We start from the raw sequence: 21,561 nt of genomic DNA on the forward strand, positions 1-21,561 counted from the left end.
ATGGTACAGAGTCAATGTGGAGGCTATATACAGGGGGTACCGGTACAGTGTCAATGTGGAGGCTATATACAGGGGATAGAGTTTGACAATTTTTAGGGCCTTCCTCTGACACCACTTGGTATAGAGGTCCTGGATGGCAGGAAGCTTGGCCCAGGATATACTACACACTACCCTCTGTAGTGCCTTGCAGTCGGAGGCCGAGCAGTTGCCACACACCAGGCAGTGATGCAACCAGTCAGGATGCTCTCAATGGTGCAGCTGTAAAACCTTTTGAGGATCTGAGGACCCATGCCAAATATTTTCAGTCTCCTGAGGGGGAATAGGTTTACGACTGTCTTAGTGTGCTTGGACCATGTTAGTTTGTTGGTGATGTGGATGCCAAGGAACTTGAAGCTCTCAACCTGCTCCACTACAGCTGAGAAAGGGGGCATGTTTGGTCCTCCTTTTCCTGTAGTTGTAAGGCGTCTCGGTGTAGCAGGTAAGAAATATTCCAAGAAGGAAAATATTTAAGCTCACAAATACAGACCAACTTACAATGAACGAACAAAACCAAGGGGGAACCAGACGGTTAAATAAGGAACATATAGTTATGGGAATGGAAACCAGGAAACAATGAAGACAAAACCAATGGAAAATGAAAAGTGGATCAGTGGCGGATAGAAAACCGGTGATGTCGACCGCGGAACGTCGCGCGAACAAGGAGAGGGACCAACTTCGGCGGATGTCGTGACAGTAGTCCGCAATCATCTCCTTTGTCTTGATCACAGTGAGGAAGAGGTTGTTGTCCTTGCACCACACGGTCAGGTCTCTGACCTCTTCTCTATTGGCTGTCTCATCGTTGTTGGTGATCAGGCCTACCACTGTTGTGTCATCAGCAAACTTAATGGTGTTGGTGTCGTGCTTGACCGTTCAGTCACGAGTGAATACAAAGTACAGGAGGGGGCTGATTACGCACCACCTGGGGGGCCCCCAGTGTTGAGGATCAGCGTGGTGGATGTGTTGTTACCTACCCTTATCACCTGAGGGCGACCCATCAGGAAGTCCAGGATCCAGTTACAGAGGGATGTGTTTAGTCCCAGGGTCCTTAGCTTAGTGATGAGCTTGGAGGGCACTATGGTGTTGAACACTGAGCTTTAGTCAATGAACAGCATTCTCACATAGGTGTCCCTGTTGTCCAGGAGTGAAAGGGAAGTGTGGAGTGCGATAAAGATTGCATCATCTGTGGATCTGTGGTGGAGGTATGCAAATTGGAGTGGGTCTAGGGTTTCTGGGATAATGGTGTTGATGTGAGCCATGACCAGCCTTTCAGACTTGAGCGCCATGGGTCGGTAGTCATTTAGGCAGGTTACCTTGGTGTTCTTGGGCACAAGGACTATGGTGATCTGCTTGAAACATGGAGGTATTACAGACTCAGTCAGGGAGAGGTTGAAAATGTCAGTGAAGACACTTGCCAGTTGGTCAGTGCATGCTCGGAGTACACGTCCTGGTAATGCTCCCACCCACTCTTCTATGCTGCTACTCTGTTATTATCTATGCATAGTCACTTTAATAACTCTACCTACAGGTACATGTTACCTCAATTATTATATTACCTCAATTACCTCGACACCGGGGCCCCCGCACCATGACTCTCTACCGGTCCCCCCTGTATATAACCCCGCTATTGTTATTTACTGCTGCTCTTTCATTATTTGTTAATATTTATTATTCTTATCTCTTACTGCCATTTCACTATGAGACGCCTGTCAATAAAAATAACACTTGATTTGACTGGATAAAAAAAATGTGTCACCTGTTGATCCAGGGAGTCAGGACTGGTCCTCATCATGTGATCCAGGGAGTCAGGACTGGTCCTCATCATGTGATCCAGGGAGTCAGGACTGGTCCTCATCATGTGATCCAGGGAGTCAGGACTGGTCCTCATCATGTGATCCAGGGAGTCAGGACTGGTCCTCATCATGTGATCCAGGGAGTCAGGACTGGTCCTCATCATGTGATCCAGGGAGTCAGGACTGGTCCTCATCATGTGATCCAGGGAATCAGGACTGGCCCTCATCATGTGATCCAGGGAGTCAGGACTGGTCCTCATCATGTGATCCAGGGAGTCAGGACTGGTCCTCATCATGTGATCCAGGGAGTCAGGACTGGTCCTCATCATGTGATCCAGGGAGTCAGGACTGGTCCTCATCATGTGATCCAGGGAGTCAGGACTGGTCCTCATCATGTGATCCAGGGAATCAGGACTGGTCCTCATCATGTGATCCAGGGAGTCAGGACTGGTCCTCATCATGTGATCCAGGGAATCAGGACTGGCCCTCATCATGTGATCCAGGGAATCAGGACTGGTCCTCATCATGTGATCCAGGGAGTCAGGACTGGTCCTCATCATGTGATCCAGGGAATCAGGACTGGCCCTCATCATGTGATCCAGGGAATCAGGACTGGTCCTCATCATGTGATCCAGGGAATCAGGACTGGTCCTCATCATGTGATCCAGGGAATCAGGACTGGTCCTCATCATGTGATCCAGGGAGTCAGGACTGGTCCTCATCATGTGATCCAGGGAGTCAGGACTGGTCCTCATCATGTGATCCAGGGAATCAGGACTGGTCCTCATCATGTGATCCAGGGAATCAGGACTGGTCCTCATCATGTGATCCAGGGAATCAGGACTGGTCCTCATCATGTGATCCAGGGAGTGGACTGGTCCTCATCATGTGATCCAGGGAGTCAGGACTGGTCCTCATCATGTGATCCAGGGAGTCAGGACTGGTCCTCATCATGTGATCCAGGGAGTCAGGACTGGTCCTCATCATGTGATCCAGGGAGTCAGGACTGGTCCTCATCATGTGATCCAGGGAGTCAGGACTGGTCCTCATCATGTGATCCAGGGAATCAGGACTGGTCCTCATCATGTGATCCAGGGAATCAGGACTGGTCCTCATCATGTGATCCAGGGAATCAGGACTGGTCCTCATCATGTGATCCGGGGAGTCAGGACTGGCCCTCATCATGTGATATATTGTATTTTGCACAAAATCCTTTACTTGTAAATCACAAAATGTTCTTCAAATGGACTTCCAATGTATCTTAAATAATACAAAAAATATGAAGATAAGTTGTGGTGTCGCCGGTCCAGAGAAGGGTGGGTGGGCTGCGTGAGGAAATAGGCTAACTGTCTGTTTACTTAACCCTAAACGAACTGTCTGTTTACTTAACCCTAAACTAACTGTCTGTTTACTTAACCCTAAACTAACTGTCTGTTTACTTAACCCTAAACTAACTGTCTGTTTACTTAACCCTAAACTAACTGTCTGTTTACTTAACCCTAAACTAACTGTCTGTTTACTTAACCCTAAACTAACTGTCTGTTTACTTAACCCTAAACAAACTGTCTGTTTACTTAACCCTAAACTAACTGTCTGTTTACTTAACCCTAAACTAACTGTCTGTTTACGTAACCCTAAACGAACTGTCTGTTTACTTAACCCTAAACTAACTGTCTGTTTACTTAACCCTAAACTAACTGTCTGTTTACTTAACCCTAAACTAACTGTCTGTTTACTTAACCCTAAACTAACTGTCTGTTTACTTAACCCTAAACTAACTGTCTCTTTACTTAACCCTAAACTAACTGTCTGTTTATGTAACCCAAAACGAACTGTCTGTTTACTTAACCCTAAACTAACTGTCTGTTTACTTAACTCTAAGCTAACTTTCTTCTTGTCACTTTCCCCTAGTGTTTCATAAAGAAAATGTTTTGAATAATTAAAATTAAAAGTAAATCGGTGACAACTTGATCAAACATTAACAAAGGTAGTTGTGGTTCTCGGCAACTTGAACCAGCGCTGAACTTTGAGCAGCTAGGTTCATTTCTCCTCCCTTGGCCTTATGTTTCTGCTCTGTTCTCCTCAGGTTGAAGCACATCCCACCCCATCACCCAGACAGATGTAAACAACTTGGGTTGGGCACAGGTGGAACAGGCCGCAACAAAGGATCTCACATCCCCAATCATGTTGGGCCACCAGAAATTACGTCTCAGGAACTCCCGTGTCCGATTAACCCCTGGATGCCCAGTTCGTTTAGAGGAGTGTCCCCCTTGTAGTGCTCGGGACCGGGCTGATATCGGAACGTAAAGTCTGTTCGTGGGTCCCCTGCCGGGGTCAGGTTCTTGGGTCTGGGCTTGTCGGACCGTGGTTTCAAAACTCCATATCACAGTGGCCACAATGCGGGAGCTGGGGATGATGGACTCGGAGTCCCTCTCCTCGTTAGAGACATTGTGTTGGCGGGACAGAGCATCTGCTTTCTGATTCTTGGATCCCGGGCTATAAGCTAGTACCTGTAAAAAAACAGAGCCTACCTAGCTTGGCGAGCGTTCAACCTCTTGGCTTCTTGAATGGAGACCAAGTTCTTATGGTCCGTCCCAATCACAAAAGTATGAGGTGCCCCCTCCAACCAGTGTCTCCACCCCTCAAGGTCCCACTTAACTGCCAAGAGCTCCCAGTTGCCTACATCGTAGTTGCATTCCGCTGGCGAGAACCGCTTGGAGAGAAAGACGCAGGGGTGCAGTTTCTTGTCCCCCTTATTCCTCTGTGAAAGGACCGCACCAGCTCCGGTGTCCGAGGCGTCCACCTCTACCACAAAGGGACGAGTAGGATCTGGATGAACGAGGATGGGTCCGGAGGTGAAACGTCCCTTGAGCTCTATGAATGCCCTGTCAGCCTCGGGAGTCCAGCAACAACAGGTATGGGACTTGCGGGTTAGGACCAGGAGAAGCGCTGTCACAGCACCAAAGTTGTGTATAAAACGCCTCAACCTTTACGGAGTCCATTTGGATGCCTGAGGCAGAGATAATGTGACCGAGGAAGGAAACTTGGGATATGTGGAACTCACACGTCTCTATCTTGACATATAGTTGACTCTGCAGGAGACGTCTCAGGACTTGGTGGACGTGCAGAATGTGTTCCGGAAGGGTCGTGGAGAAATCAGGATGTCGTCGAGGTAAACAAAGACGAACTGAGTGTCATTGACCAAGGTTTGAAAGACTGCCGGTGAATTCAATAATCCGAAGGGCATGACTAAATACTCATAGCGAACACTGGGGGTGTTAAAGGCAGTTTTCTCCTCATCTCTCTCCCTGATTCTCACCAGATTGCAAGCGTTGCGGTGGTCCAGTTTGGTGAAATATTTGGCCCGTGGGCGAAGGACATCAGGGGTAGGGTGTAACGATTCTTGATCGTAATCTGGTTCAGCCCTTGTAATCAATGCAAGGATGCAGTCCTCAATCTTTCTTACCCACGAAGAAGAAACCTGCACCAGCTGTGGATGTAGAGGTGCGAATGAATCCAGCCTCCAGTGACTCCCGGATGTAACTGTCCATGACTGCTGCTTCAGGTGTTGAGAGGGAGTACAGATGGCCCCGGGGAGGTGTGGAGCTGGGTAGGGGTTCTATGGCACAATCATATGGACAATGGGTGGGGAAGGGTGGCAACTTGCTTCTTACTGAAGACCTGATGTCGAAGTATTCAATATGCAACTTTTCAGGGAAGTTAGGAACAAACATACACAGACAGTTAAGAAAGCAAAGGCAAGCTTTTTCAAACAGAAATTTGCATCCTGTAGCACAAACTCCAAAAAGTTCTGGGACACTGTAAAGTCCATGAAGAATAAGAGCACCTCCTCACAGCTGACCACTGCACTGAGGTTAGGAAACACTGTCACCACCGAAAAATCCGCGATAATTGAGAATTCCAATAAACACTTTTCTATGGCTGGCCATGCTTTCCACCTGGCTACCCCTACCCCGGTCAACAGCCCTGCACCCCCCACAGCAACTTGCCCAAGCCTCCCCATTTCTCCTTCACCCAAATCCAGATAGCTGATGTTCTAAAAGAGCTGCAAAATCTGGACCCCTACAAAATGAGCTGGGCTAGACAATCTGGACCCTTTCTTTCTAAAATTATCTGCCGAAATTGTTGCAACCCCTATTACTAGTCTGTTCAACCTCTCTTTCGTGTCATCTGAGATTCCCAAAGATTGAAAAGCAGCTGCGGTCATCCCCCTCTTCAAAGGGGGGGACACTAGACCCAAACTGCTACAGACCGACCTATATCTATCCCACCCTGCCTTTCTAAGGTCTTCGAAAGCCAAGTCAACAAACAGATTACCGCCTATTTCGAATCCCACCGCACCTTCTCCGCTATGCAATCTGGTTTCAGAGCTGGTCATGGGTGCACCTCATCCACGCTCAAGGTCCTAAACGATATCTTAACTGCCATCTGTCAGGACCCGGTTTCGAACCTGGGTCTCCGGAGTGAGAAACAGTCACTTAACCAACTGAGCCACGAATAGACAGCAGAACCCAGAAGATGAGGCAGACACAGCAGAACTTAAGACGGTGAATTTAATAAAGAAAAAATACAAAAATACAAAAATGGCAAATCCAAAAAGGTGGTAGGAAAAACACAAAAGAACTCAAAAGAAACTCACCAAAAAATAAACAAAAACAAAAAACAGAATACCACAAGAACGTCACCCGGAATCGACAAGAGCACACAGAACACTAGGGCAGGGTGCTAACATACAAACACAGAGCACAGAACTGAGGGAAACAAAGGGTTTAAATACAATCAGGGGAAAACGAGACACAGGTGCAAACAATAATGGGGATCAAGGGAAAAACACAGGGACAAAAAGCACAATGGGGACATCTACTGACAAAAACCCGGAAAAACCCTGGCCAAATCCTGACAGAATCCCCCCCCCCCTAGGAACGGCTCCTGACGTTCCTACCAGCTCTCTCAGGGTGGAGGACCCTGAACTGACGAATGAGGTCAGGGTCCAGGATGTCTTTGGCAGGAACCCAGGAGCGCTCCTCAGGACCGTAGCCTTCCCAGTCCACCAGATACTGCCAGGACCGCTGCACCCGGCGGGAATCCAGTATCCGGTGGACGGTATAAGCCGGCTGGCCTCCAATGACACGAGGCGGAGGGGGAGGTCTGTCTGCCGGGACAAGGGGAGAAAAAACAACAGGTTTTAACAATGACACATGAAATGTGGGATTAATCTTAAGGGATCTGGGTAAGTGTAGGCGATAAGAAACTGGGTTAACTCTCCTGGCAACCTTGAAGGGACCGATGTATTTTTGGGACAGCTTGCGAGACTCCACCCGTAGAGGTAAGTCTCTTGTGGAAAGCCAGACTCTCTGGCCGGGGCGCAGGGTAGGCCCGGGACGGCGACGTCTGTTGGCTTGTTGTTGATACCTCTGTGAGGAACGCATCAGATTAAGACGGGTCTTCCTCCACATAAGCCGACAGCGTCTGACGAACCTCAAGGCTGAAGGCACTCTGACTTCTGCCTCCTGGTCCGGGAACAATGGAGGAGCATAGCCAAACTGACACTCGTGCGGGGACATACCAGTGGAGGAGGAGCGCAAGGTGTTGTGCGCGTATTCGGCCCAAACAATAAAGGATGACCATGTGGACGGGTTGTCACGAGTCATACATCGGAGGGTGGTTTCCAGCTCTTGATTCATCCTCTCTGTTTGGCCGTTGGACTCCGGATGATAGACTGGCAGAAGCCCCCATGAGTTGGCAGAAGGCCTTCCAAAACCTTGAGGCGAACTGGGGACCTCTGTCAGAAACCACATCTTGAGGAATGCCGAAGACTCGGAACACATGATTAATTACCAACTCAGCCGTTTCCTTGGCAGAAGGTAACTTAGTCAGAGGGACGAACCTGGCCGCCTTTGAAAACCTGTCAATTATGACTAGGATAGTAGTATTGCCATGGGATGGAGGAAGTCCAGTAATAAAGTCCAATGAGATATGGGACCAGGGTCTGTGGGGAACAGGTAAAGGATGAAGGAGTCCTTGAGGGCGGAGGTGAGAAGATTTGCCCTGGCAGCACACGGGGCAGGCATTGACGAAAGTGGCAACGTCTTCTCTTATGGTAGGCCACCAGAACTTACGCTGGATGAACTCCAAGGTGCGACCTACGCCCGGATGACAGGTGAGGCGAGAGGAGTGCCCCCACAGAAGGACCTGAGTCCTCACTGCCTTGGGGACAAACAACCGATTGGCAGGGCCTCCTTTAGGGTCCGGTTCGCTAGCTTGAGCACGTCTCACGGTATCCTCAACTTGCCACGAGATCGGAGCCACAATCTTAGCAGCAGGAAGGACAGGCATGTCCGTGTCATCTCGAATGGCAGGAGCGTAGACTCGGGACAGGGCATCCGGTTTGAGATTCTTCGACCCGGGCCGATAGGTGAGGATAAACTGGAATCGATTGAAGAAAAGAGACCATCTAGCTTGTCTAGAGTTCAATCGCTTCGCCTGCTGGATATACTCCAGATTTTTGTGGTCCGTAAGCACTTGAAACGGGTGAGAAGCCCCCTCGAGCCAGTGTCTCCATTCCTTCAATGCCATCTTAACCGCTAGGAGTTCACGATCCCCCACATCGTAGTTCCTCTCAGTCGGGGTAAGCCGGTGTGAGAAGAAAGCGCACGGATGAAGCTTCTTGTCTTCACCCCTCTGAGACAGGACAGCTCCAACACCAACCTCTGATGCGTCTACCTCCACCACAAATGGTTCATCCGTAGTCGGTAGTATCAGGATGGGAGCAGAGAGGATGCGCTGCTTGAGTCCTTGGAAGGCCGTCTCAGCTTCTCTTCCCCAAAAAACCTTGCATTGCCACCTTTAGTTAAAGCTGAGAGAGGAGCTGCCACCAAACTGAAGTTCTTGATGAACTTGCGGTAAAAGTTTGTGAAGCCCAGGAAACGCTGAACATCCTTAACGGATTTGGGGGTGGGCCAATCCGCTACCGCCCCTACCTTCCTAGGGTCCATTTGGATTCGACCGGGTTCCACTACAAATCCCAGGAATTGTACTCGGGATGAATGGAATTCACATTTTTCCGGCTTAACGTACAGATGGCTGTCCAGGAGGCGTTTGAGTACTTGTCTGACATGCTTAGTGTGTTCTTGAAGGGAGCTCGAAAAGATGAGGATGTCATCCAAGTAAACGAACACAAATATGTTAAGCATATCCCTAAGCACATCGTTTATGAGCGCTTGGAACACCGCTGGGGCGTTGGTCAGGCCGAAGGGCATCACCAAGTATTCATAGTGACCAGTAGGCGTGTTGAAAGCGGTCTTCCACTCGTCACCAGGTCTGATCCGCACAAGATGGTATGCGTTCCGCAGGTCAAGCTTAGTGAAAACAACTGCTTCCTGGAGCAGCTCGAAGGCTGTGGCCATAAGGGGTAGCGGGTAACGGTTACGGACGGTTATGTCATTGAGTCCCCGGTAGTCGATGCAAGGACGTAACCCACCATCTTTCTTGGCCACAAAGAAAAACCCTGCTCCCGCCGGGGAGGTTGATGGACGCATGAGGCCTGCTTCCAGAGAGTCCTTGATGTAGGTATCCATAGCAGCTCGTTCGGGTGGAGATAGGGAAAAGATCCGACCCCTGGGAGGGCAAGTGCCCGGAAACAGGTCGATGGGGCAATCGTAAGATCTATGGGGTGGTAGCATGGTGGCCCTCTGTTTGCTAAACACCAGTTTGAGGTCATGGTAACACTCGGGAACTCGGGTCAGGTCGATGGATTCTAAAGACTCGGGAGTAGAACTCGGGGAATTCTGGAAAATACAAGTAGCTTGGCACGTAGGACCCCACTGCTTGATAGTGCCCACAGACCAGTCGATGTGAGGGTTATGACTGTGAAGCCAGGGGTATCCAAGGACGAGAGGGAACTCGGAACAGGAGATCAAATGAAAGTTCATCAATTCCTGGTGTTGTGAAACTGAAAGTCTCACGGAGGTAGTGACATGAGTGACAAGTCCAGATCCCAAAGGGCTTCCATCCAATGTAGTAACCCTCATGGGGTCACTTAGAAGTTCAGAGGGAACGCCATTCTCCTTCGCCCAGACACCATCCATGAAGTTACCTGCGGCTCCAGAGTCTACCAAGGCTTGAAGGTGAAGCTTGTGGTTGTCCCAGGAGAGGGTGACTGGAATGAGCAGACGGGAGTTGGACGGATGGGAGGAGGTTATGTTTCCCGTTACAGTTCCCCCGGTCTGTACGGGACAGAGCGTTTCCCTGGAGCCCGGGACACGTGGAACGGAAATGGCCCGGTTTGCCGCAATATAGACAGCGTCGCTCCCTCATCCGGCGGTCTCTCTCAGCCTGGGAGATGCGTCCAATCTGCATGGGTTCCGGTGGAGCCAGTGATGATAAAGGTGGGGACTCGGAGCTGGGACTGATAGGAGCTAGAGGTCTACGGTTGAGTTCTCTCTCTCTCAGACGCTGGTCAATGCGTGAGGCCAACTTGATCAGGGACTCGAGATTGTCCGGTGGTTCCCGAGTGGCCAGTTCATCTTGGATAGTGTCGGAAAGACCTTTCAGAAAGCACACCGTGAGCGCCTCGTTGTTCCAGCCACTCGCTGCTGCCACCGTGCGGAACTGGATGGCATAGTCCGTCACACTGCGCCAACCTTGATGGAGAGTCAGGAGCTGTTTGGCTGAGTCAGAACCACTGCTTGGGCCTTGAAACACTCGTTTGAATTCCTCAGCAAAGGCAGAGTAGCTGGCACAGCAGGAACTATGGGCATCCCACACAGCAGTAGCCCAGGCCAGGGCTTTTTCCGACAGCAGGGTGATGATATATGCGATCTTAGACCGGTCGGTGGGAAACGACGAGGGTTGCAGCTCAAAGGAGAGAGAACATTGAGTGAGAAACCCTTTACAAGCACTTGGATCACCTGAGAACCGTTGGGGAGGTGGAAGACGAGGTTCAGCCAGGGGGTTAACTGCCATGGGTACGTGAACTTGAGGTACTGGGACGGGAACTGTTGCCGGGGTAAGTCGATCAGATATTTGCTTAATGGAAGTCAGCATCTCCGACAGAAGATGAGAATGTCTAGCCATTAAGGCCTCTTGCTGAACCAGGGCGGCTTCGTGGCGTTGGACAGTCTCCTGGTGGTGGGACAGCGTGGCAAAAAGGTCCTGGGAACTGGCTGCCTCTGGGTTCATTTTTGGCTCTGTGTTTCTGTCAGGACCCGGTTTCGAACCTGGGTCTCCGGAGTGAGAAACAGTCACTTAACCAACTGAGCCACGAATAGACAGCAGAACCCAGAAGATGAGGCAGACACAGCAGAACTTAAGACGGTGAATTTAATAAAGAAAAAATACAAAAATACAAAAATGGCAAATCCAAAAAGGTGGTAGGAAAAACACAAAAGAACTCAAAAGAAACTCACCAAAAATAAACAAAAACAAAAAACAGAATACCACAAGAACGTCACCCGGAATCGACAAGAGCACACAGAACACTAGGGCAGGGTGCTAACATACAAACACAGAGCACAGAACTGAGGGAAACAAAGGGTTTAAATACAATCAGGGGAAAACGAGACACAGGTGCAAACAATAATGGGGATCAAGGGAAAAACACAGGGACAAAAAGCACAATGGGGACATCTACTGACAAAAACCCGGAAAAACCCTGGCCAAATCCTGACACCATCTATAGGAAACAATACTGTGCAGCCGTATTCATTGATCTGGCAAAGGCTTTCGACTCTGTCAATCACCACATCCTCATCGGCAGACTCAATAGCCTTGGTTTCTAAAATGATTGCCTCGCCTGGTTCACCAACTACTTATCTGATAGAGTTCAGTGTGTCAAATCGGAGGGCCTTGTGGTCCGGGCCTCTGGCAGTTTCAATGGGGATGCCACAGAGTTCAATTCTCAAGCAGACTCTCTTCTCTGTATACATCAATGATGTCGCTCTTGCTGCTGGTTAGTCTCTGATCCACCTCTACGCAAACGACACCATTCTGTATACATCTGGCCCTTCTTTGGAAACTGTGTTAACAACCCTCCAGACGAGCTTCAATGCCATACAACTCTCCTTCCGTAAATCTAAATGCATGCTCTTCTACCGATCACTGCCCGCACCTGCCCGCCCGTCCTGCATCACTACTCTGGACGGTTCTGACTTAGAATATGTGGACAACTACAAATACCTAGGTGTCTGGTTAGACTGTAAACTCTCCTTCCAGACTCACGTCAAACACCTCCAATCCAAAATTAAATCTAGAATTGGCTTCCTATTTCGCAACAAAGCATCCTTCACTCATGCTGCCAAACATACCCTCGTAAAACTGACAATCCTACATATCCTCGACTTTGCCGATGTCATTTACACAATAGCCCCCAACACTCAATAAATTGGATGCAGTCTGTCACAGTGCCATCTGTTTTGTCACCAAAGCCCCATATACTACCCACCACTGCGACCTGTACACTCTCGTTGGCTGGCCCTCGCTTCATACTCGTCGCCAAACCCACTGGCTCCAGGTCATCTACAAGACGCTGCTAGATAAAGTCCCCCCTTATCTCAGCTTGCTGGTCACCATAGCAGCACCCACCTGTAGCACGCGCTCCAGCAGGTATATCTCTCCATCATAAGGAGACATATACTCGGAATATGGAGGAGGAATGGAAGGAAAACGATAGGCAGAGGAGGTCTAAGAGAGAGAGAGGGAGGAAGAGGAGGTCTAAGAGAGAGAGGGAGGAAGAGGAGGTCTAAGAGAGAGAGGGAGGAAGAGGAGGTCTAAGAGAGAGAGGGAGGAAGAGGAGGTCTGAGAGAGAGAGGGAGGAAGAGGAGGTCTAAGAGAGAGGGAGGAAGAGGAGGTCTAAGAGAGAGGGAGGAAGAGGTCTAAGAGAGAGAGGGAGGAAGAGGAGGTCTAAGAGAGAGGGAGGAAGAGGAGGTCTAAGAGAGAGGGAGGAAGAGGTCTAAGAGAGAGAGGGAGGAAGAGGAGGTCTAAGAGAGAGAGGGAGGAAGAGGAGGTCTAAGAGAGAGAGGGAGGAAGAGGAGGTCTAAGAGAGAGAGGGAGGAAGAGGAGGTCTAAGAGAGAGAGGGAGGAAGAGGAGGTCTAAGAGAGAGAGGGAGGAAGAGGAGGTCTGAGAGAGAGAGGGAGGAAGAGGAGGTCTAAGAGAGAGAGGGAGGAAGAGGAGGTCTAAGAGAGAGAGGGAGGAAGAGGAGGTCTAAGAGAGAGAGGGAGGAAGAGGAGGTCTGAGAGAGAGAGGGGGAAGAGGAGGTCTAAGAGAGAGAGGGAGGAAGAGGAGGTCTAAGAGAGAGAGGGAGGAAGAGGGTGAACTTGAGTTGATTAAAAATTGTGAACAAAGGGAGATGGTTTGTTAAAGTGGTATAAAATGTAAGCAGAGTGAGTTGAATACAGGAGGAGGAATGGAAGTGAAGGAGGGTGAAGTATCTGAGGTGGTAGGTGTGGTGAAGTTCTCGGAGCCAGAGGCTTACACCGAGGGTCAGGTTAAAGATGAGTCTATGACAGTAGGAGTGACGTTTTTAGAAAAAGTGGACCCCCCTGTCTCTTGGCTGATCCATTTGTGGGTTCAGGATGGGTGAAAACAGAGTTGGGTGCTGTGGAATCGGTGAGGGTAACCAGAAGTGGTCTTGTGATAATTCTTTGTGTTTCTGCTGGTTAGAGGGAGAAGGCGCTCTGTGTTAAATGAATGGGGTCAAGAGATGTGAATTGTTTTACTCTCAAGGAAAGGTCTCCACTGAAAGGAGTGATTACAGGGATAGAGGTAAATGTGAAAGTCGACCAACTGAAGGGGAAGATTCCGGTGTTTGTGATGCTCGTTGTTTGGTATGACTCAGACAGGGTGGCGTGAGTGATGAAACAGAAGAGTCGTAGTCTGTTATTTAGAGTTTTGATGTTGAGTCTTTCCCCCCAAAAAAGAGATGTTAGGATATATGTTAATCTGTGCGAGCTTTTGTGCAAAATAAATTACGTTGTTACAGGTGTCAAGCTTATGGGCATGTGGCAGCAGTGTGTAGGAGGGAGGTTCCTATGTGGCAGCAGTGTGTAGGAGGGAGGTTCCTATGTGGCAGCAGTGTGTAGGAGGGAGGTTCCTATGTGGCAGCAGTGTGTAGGAGGGAGGTTCCTATGTGGCAGCAGTGTGTAGGAGGGAGGTTCCTATGTGACAGCAGTGTGTAGGAGGGAGGTTCCTATGTGGCAGCAGTGTGTAGGAGGGAGGTTCCTATGTGGCAGCAGTGTGTAGGAGGGAGGTTCCTATGTGGCAGCAGTGTGTAGGAGGGAGGTTCCTATGTGACAGCAGTGTGTAGGAGGGAGGTTCATATGTGGCAGCAGTGTGTAGGAGGGAGGTTCCTATGTGGCAGCAGTGTGTAGGAGGGAGGTTCCTATGTGGCAGCAGTGTGTAGGAGGGAGGTTCCTATGTGGCAGCAGTGTGTAGGAGGGAGGTTCCTATGTGGCAGCAGTGTGTAGGAGGGAGGTTCCTAGACGTTCCTATGTGGCAGCAGTGTGTAGGAGGGAGGTTCCTAGATGTTCCTATGTGGCAGCAGTGTGTAGGAGGGAGGTTCCTAGATGTTCCTATGTGGCAGCAGTGTGTAGGAGGGAGGTTCCTAGATGTTCCTATGTGGCAGCAGTGTGTAGGAGGGAGGTTCCTAGATGTTCCTATGTGGCAGCAGTGTGTAGGAGGGAGGTTCCTAGATGTTCCTATGTGGCAGCAGTGTGTAGGAGGGAGGTTCCTAGATGTTCCTATGTGGCAGCAGTGTGTAGGAGGGAGGTTCCTAGATGTTCCTATGTGGCAGCAGTGTGTAGGAGGGAGGTTCCTTGATGTTCCTATGTGACAGCAGTGTGTAGGAGGGAGGTTCCTAGATGTTCCTATGTGGCAGCAGTGTGTAGGAGGGAGGTTCCTATGTGTGAGAAGTGTGCAGAAGGGAATGAGACAAAGGAATGTGTAGCATTGTGTAGTAGTGGTATGTGTTAACTGCAGGGGTGCCCATGTGGCTGGGAATCAGAAATGTCCCGTGTGAGAGAGGCAGGTTGAGGTTTCCAGGGTTAGAGTAGTGCAGAAGTTGACCTATGCTGAGGCAGTGAAGAAAGTAGAGGAAGATGGGTCAAGGGGGAGGAGTGGTGAGAGGAGGGGTGTAGTAGATCTGTTCCAGAACAGAGGGAGGGACCCTGAGAGGAGGGGTGTAGTAGATCTGTACCAGAACAGAGGGAGGGGTCCTAAGAGGAGGGGTGTAGTAGATCTGTACCAGAACAGAGGGAGGGATCATGAGAGGAGGGGTGTGGCTAGTAGATCTGTACCAGAACAGAGGGAGGGATCATGAGAGGAGGGGTGTAGTAGATCTGTACCAGAACAGAGGGAGGGATCCTGAGAGGAGGGGTGTAGTAGATCTGTACCAGAACAGAGGGAGGGACCCTGAGAGGAGGGGTGTAGTAGATCTGTACCAGAACAGAGGGAGGGACCCTGAGAGGAGGGGTGTAGTAGATCTGTACCAGAACAGAGGGAGGGATCCTAAGAGGAGGGGTGTAGTAGATCTGTACCAGAACAGAGGGAGGGACCCTGAGAGGAGGGGTGTAGTAGATCTGTACCAGAACAGAGGGAGGGGTCCTAAGAGGAGGGGTGTAGTAGATCTGTACCAGAACAGAGGGAGGGACCCTGAGAGGAGGGGTGTGACTAGTAGATCTGTACCAGAACAGAGGGAGGGATCCTAAGAGGAGGGGTGTAGTAGATCTGTACCAGAACAGTGGGAGGGATCCTAAGAGGAGGGGTGTAGTAGATCTGTACCAGAACAGTGGGAGGGATCCTGAGAGGACTGGTGTAGTAGATCTGTACCAGAACAGAGGGAGGGATCCTAAGAGGAGGGGTGTCGTAGATCTGTTCCAGAACAGAGGGAGGGATCCTGAGAGGACTGGTGTAGTAGATCTGTACCAGAACAGAGGGAGGGATCCTGAGAGGACTGGTGTAGTAGATCTGTACCAGAACAGAGATATAAACCAACAAGTGTTTCAGTAAGATTGGATTTTTAGCATTTATGGCCTGAAGTAGGCCTAAATAGATGTAAATAGTGGAGTAACACATTTTTTGTTGTTGTGAGTGTAGTGTTAGATGGTAAGGTATTTATTTTCAAGCAAAGTATAAGGGAGTTATACTCCAGTCTAGTAGGTGGCGGTAAGGCAACATTATTTAGATGCCCGCCGCTGTTAAACGTCAAAGAATATGACGTCATCTCTGACAGTGCGGAAGTAGGAGTTCCTGGCGCAAGCTAGCATTAGCATAATGTCACTTTGACAGCTAGCATTAGCATAATGTCAATAGACCTATCAGCTAGAAAGACTTTATTTATTTTTTTACCAGATTTGAATAGAAACACAACGTAGAGTTGGTGTCGGTTGCGGAAATACGCTTGGTCTGCGACAATCAAACCAGAGCTATTAACTTAATTAACTACCGTTGTTAGCCGGATTGACGCTAGCTAGAGCTACAGAGAAAAGGTACGTTTTCTTGACATCAAGTTAGCTAGATGTGTCATTGACCAGCCACTGTTGTGCTAACTAGCTGACGCGATGGTCATGGCTCGTCCGCATTTACCCATGTCAGTCTAGCTAACCTTACCAGTCGAACGGTGTTGTTGACGGATTTTCTCGCTAATAGGCTTTATATGACTAGTTGGCGAGCGAGCTGACCCTATTTCATTAGCTACCACGGTGTGTAGTTAGCGGGAGTTTGCTAAGGAAAGATAGGTTAGCTAACTAGATATAATCACCAACCACCACGATGGAACTAGAAGCGAAAGTGAAAGTAGGCGGCTAACTCCGAGAGGACTGGCTGTTTCTCCATTAACTTGTCCAGTAACTTGTTATTTAGAAAGTTCGCGTAGAAAATAGGTGACAATTTAATTTAAGGGTGCGTTTCCATTGAACCAAGTGTTTTGTCGATAAACTGGGCGTAATGACGATACACACAACGTTACATAACAGTGTTGATTACAAATGTAGTGGTTGAAGTGTTTCCAGAACCCATTTAGACAAGTTGATCATTACATTGGCGACAGCCTATATGCCCTCTCACCTCATGTGGGAGCCAGCATGGATAGAACGCATTCATTGAATAATATTTGTAACACTTTTTTAGGTTTAAAAACTAGTTCATTGCATCTGACATGGAGGCCAGTTTAATAATATGACCATATGTCGCAGCTGCGTGCCGTAGTTTTGAAGTAATCGCAAACAAAAACAGGCCATGTTTTAGGGCCTTTTTCACCCTGCTCCTGTACCAGTAGAGCTTCCGTCCCTCTCCTCGCCCCTACCTGGGCTCGAACCAGGGACCCTCTGCACACATTGACAACAGTCACCCTCGAAGCATCGTTACCCGCCGCCCCACAAAAGCCGCGAAAAGAGAAAACAACGACTTCAAGGTCTCAGAGCGAGTGACGCCACCGACTGAAAGGCTATTATTGTGCAACCCAAGCCATTTCACAGCGGGTTACACTGCTATTAGCTCTGAGCACCAACTCTCTTCCCAGCCCATTGTTCTGCGTTACAATGCTGGCTTCGCGTTAACCCTGTAGGCTGAGCTCATGTCATTTGTTAATAATAAGAATAAGGTTAGCAACTTGGTGGGCAAGCTCACTGTTCGCCTGGGTACACGTTGTTGATAGCGATGGCTGGCCCATAACTACCATACGGTACACATGTTCTGGTCATGGTTAACCATTATTTATTTTCCAGAAAAAAGTAGTAACATCTAAACACAACTCATATCCCTGTCCTCTTTTTCAAGATGTGTCCGATTTCATTCTTCATTCAAAGACTCAATCATTGACACTTACTGACAGATGTGGCTGCTTTGTATGATGTATTGTTGTCTCTACCTTACTGACCGTTGTGCTGTTGTTTGTGCCCGTTAATATTTGTACCATGTTGTTGTTATGTTGTGCTGCTACCATGTTCAGTTGCTACCATGTTCAGTTGCTACCATGTTGTTGTTATGTTGTGCTGCTGCCATGTTGAGTTGCTACCATGTTGTTGTTATGTTGTGCTGCTGCCATGTTGAGTTGCTACCATGTTGTTATGTTGTGCTGCCATGTTGAGTTGCTACCATGTTGTTATGTTGTTTTGCTACCATGTTGTTATGTTGTGCTGCCATGTTGAGTTGCTACCATGTTGTTGTTTTGTTGAGTTGCTACCATGTTGTTGTTATGTTGTGCTGCTGCCATGTTGAGTTGCTACCATGTTGTTGTTATGTTGTGTTGCTGCCATGTTGAGTTGCTACCATGTTGTTATGTTGTGCTGCTGCTATGTTGAGTTGTTACCATGTTGTTATGTTGTGCCTCTGCCATGTTGAGTTGTTGTTATGTTGTGCTGCCATGTTGTTGTTATGTTGTGCTGCTGCTATGTTGAGTTGTTACCATGTTGTTATGTTGTGCCTCTGCCATGTTGAGTTGCTACCATGTTGTTATGTTGTGTTGCTACCATGTTGAGTTGCTACCATGTTGTTGTTATGTTGTGTTGCTACCATGTTGTTATGTTGTGTTGCTACCATGTTGAGTTGCTACCATGCTGTGTTGTCAGGTGTTGCTGCCTTGCTGTGTTGTTGTCTTAGGTCTCTCTTTATGTAGTGTTGTGTCTCTTGTTGTGATGTGTGTTGTCCTGTATTTATATTGTATTTATTGTTTAAATCCCAGGACTCCGTCCCCACAGGAGGCCTTTTGGTAGGTCGTCATTGGAAATTTAAATTAGTTCTTAACTGACTTGTTGTCCTGTATTTATATTGAGGCCTTTTGGTAGGTCGTCATTGGAAATTTAAATTAGTTCTTAACTGACTTGCCTATTTAAAGGTTAAATACATTTTTTTTTTTTAAATTAAACAACCAGAAAGACAACCTTTTTCTATTGATGATTTGTTATCTAAATGGCAGCTGGGTAATTTGACATGTTCATAAGTGTCGAATTGAGCGAATGCTGCGCAGGTTCACTGAGTTGCAAACCATATGGATGGGTTTAGCTCATTGATTTGTAGCTCTGACGCTGTTGCTACCCCAGATTATGAGCCTAGCAAGTGTCGTGAATGAGGTATGAGCTATAACCTATACTGTTTTTCCTCTTGAGCTGTTCACACCTACGGACAAAAGGGAATGAGCTTTCTGCATTGTACGCTCAAACCGGGTTCGATTAGAATGCCTATTCAGAGTGTCCAGTTTCGAGTGACGCATCAGTCAGCATTTGACCGAGTCACACTGATTTATTTTTTCTTCACAGAAACATATTGCACGAACACAGACAGTCCTTACAAAGTTATGTCCTGAATGTAACACATTTTATTTTTGGATGCAATGTTCAGACATTCACAGAAGTAATGATCGCATAACACAATCATCCAAACCGAGAAATGTAGGTAACATTAGTCCTAACTGAGGAAATATTGACATAATACAATCCGTCATATTTAGAGAAGTCTCGGCTGACATAAACTACAATATGAATTAGCTAATAGCAATTACTATTCATAATTCATCACATCACAGGTGAGCTCAACATTGATCGAAATAATATAGTAAAACACTTTCTAGAATCGACAGTAAGCCGACGATGGGGTAGTTTGTGTTGCCCGCCATGTTTGTTTTTTAGTGTCAACCTAAGATAATAAGAGGAGACCAGATACATTTGGTCTGTTTGCAATATGCATGTTGAAAGGGGGTGTGTTGTCTACGATCATCCACTTCCATTCATTCACTTCTGGAAGTTTACCCGAAAGATGAGTGAACCATTCCTTCACCTCATTATAACATCTTTGGACTGACAGAAGTTTACGTGACCTCAGAATGCATTGTATAATGTCAACGAACCTTGACGCCACACACAGCTGCCAAATAGCTTAGCATTAGCTCATTATAATCAACCTTCAAAAAAGCATTTTACACACATCATAGGTGTCCATTATAATCTATGCAATAATCGGAATGCATTATTTGTCACCAGTACTTGAAAACGTGACTAAAACTGTAAATTCATTATGATACATACATACTTCATGCTACAGTAGAAACAACACGATATACAGAAAACAAGGAGCTTACTTTGATAGGAAAGCACACATGTCCAAAGTTATTATTTGTACGGAAAACAACAAGGGTTAGCGTTAGAAAATGTCGTGCAGGACACATGTCTGCATACATGATCTGCGGAAACATTGGTGAAGTGCGTGGGCTCTCCTCGAAGAGAGAAGTTTGTCCGGCTCAGTAAAACCTCAAACATGAATTGTCCTCTGCTGAAATGGGCAACTTCTATGTGAGTTAATGAGGTGGAACACACCTCGATTTAAACTGTTAGAAAATATTTGGAAGATCTACACCATTTCATTCAGGATAATCTATTCTTTCTAAAGATGTAAGTCGCTCTGGATAAGAGCGTCTGCTAAATGACTTAAATGTAAATGTAAATTTGGGCAGCTGACAGCTGGTGTTGATAGTATAGAAAGCTGTTAAAGATGACATTTTCACTCATGGAACTTGGGAGGTCGCCCCATTGTTTCCTATAGGGGTATAACTGTCTGTTTCACCAAAAATCACACTGTGTATATTTCGATTTTTTTTTTAAGTCGTACACCAATTTAATCAGGAGAATCTCCTCTTTGTAATTATTTAAGTCTGGGCAGCGAGCTCCGTTGTCATCGAACAATAGACCAGAAATAGTCAGAAGTTGTCATGTTTCCACTACTTCGTCATTACGCACACATAAGCACAGTTGACACTATCGACGGGTGGATGTTTACTTTCTACACAAGTTTTTTTTTTTTTTTTCCAGTTTCGTCCAAACAGATTGTTGTGGTAAAATGACAAGGGATACATTTTGTTGTGACATTTAGTGTAAATGGAATTATAAGCGTCACTCCATTCAGAAGAGACTCTGTGAAGGTTTGTTTAATTTCATTTACTAGTTTTCCAGCTCGGACAACGTTATTTGGCTGTTTTTCAGCCTTGGGTGAATTTTGACTTGTTCTATTGTCCAACCTAATATTTACCATATTCTAATATTTCTCATGTGTCAACGTAACACCACGGTCTGTGGTCGCCATGGTGAAACGTACACTCCTGTAGATGTGATATAATTGGATGGTGAAACGTACACTCCTGTAGATGTGATATAATTGGATGGTGAAACTTGCACTCCTGTAGATGGGATATAATTGGATGGTGAAACGTACACTCCTGTAGATGTGATATAATTGGATGGTGAAACGTACACTCCTGTAGATGTGATATAATTGGATGGTGAAACTTGCACTCCTGTAGATGGGATATAATTGGATGGTGAAACTTGCACTCCTGTAGATGTGATATAATTGGATGGTGAAACTTGCCAGCCAACCAGAAAAACAAGGTGAAGCAATTCAGGCATTGTTGGAAGTCAGGGCAATATTTTTTTAACTTGAAAAATAATGATTTTTGCAAGAAGTAGGCATTTAGAATTAAATGTGGAGTGGAACTTGTTGTTACGTGATGACATCACGTGCCTCGCGTCCCTTCAAAAGTATGTGGCAATCCTAATTTATTGTCGCTGTAAAGAAAGTTTGACAAAATAAAATTGTTGTCGATCTTTAAAACATTGCTCCTACATATATATTGCCTTTCCATTACATATGTTGCAATGATTTGTTGTTGTTACTACATTGCTTTTGTTGAATAAACCTGGGTGAATGGAAACCTTCCTAGTGTTTTGTACT

General features: G+C 47.2%; 1 protein-coding gene across 3 annotated transcripts in view; it reads left to right on the forward strand.

Moving 5' to 3' along the window:
- Positions 1–16,090: 16,090 nt before the first annotated feature.
- LOC135527673 (NF-kappa-B essential modulator-like) overlaps positions 16,091–21,561 on the forward strand; it is a 40,834-nt gene continuing 35,363 nt past the window's right edge. For 2 of the 3 annotated variants that reach the window (XM_064956158.1, XM_064956160.1), the window contains exon 1: positions 16,091–16,331. The gene's annotated coding sequence lies outside the window, so the exon portion shown is untranslated. Of the gene's footprint in view, positions 16,332–16,372; positions 20,753–21,561 lie in introns of those variants that run through there. The other variant, XM_064956159.1, reaches the window with a different exon arrangement.

Source organism: Oncorhynchus masou, chromosome 33 (assembly GCF_036934945.1).
Source record: "Oncorhynchus masou masou isolate Uvic2021 chromosome 33, UVic_Omas_1.1, whole genome shotgun sequence".
Classification (NCBI taxonomy): Eukaryota; Metazoa; Chordata; class Actinopteri; order Salmoniformes; family Salmonidae; genus Oncorhynchus; species Oncorhynchus masou.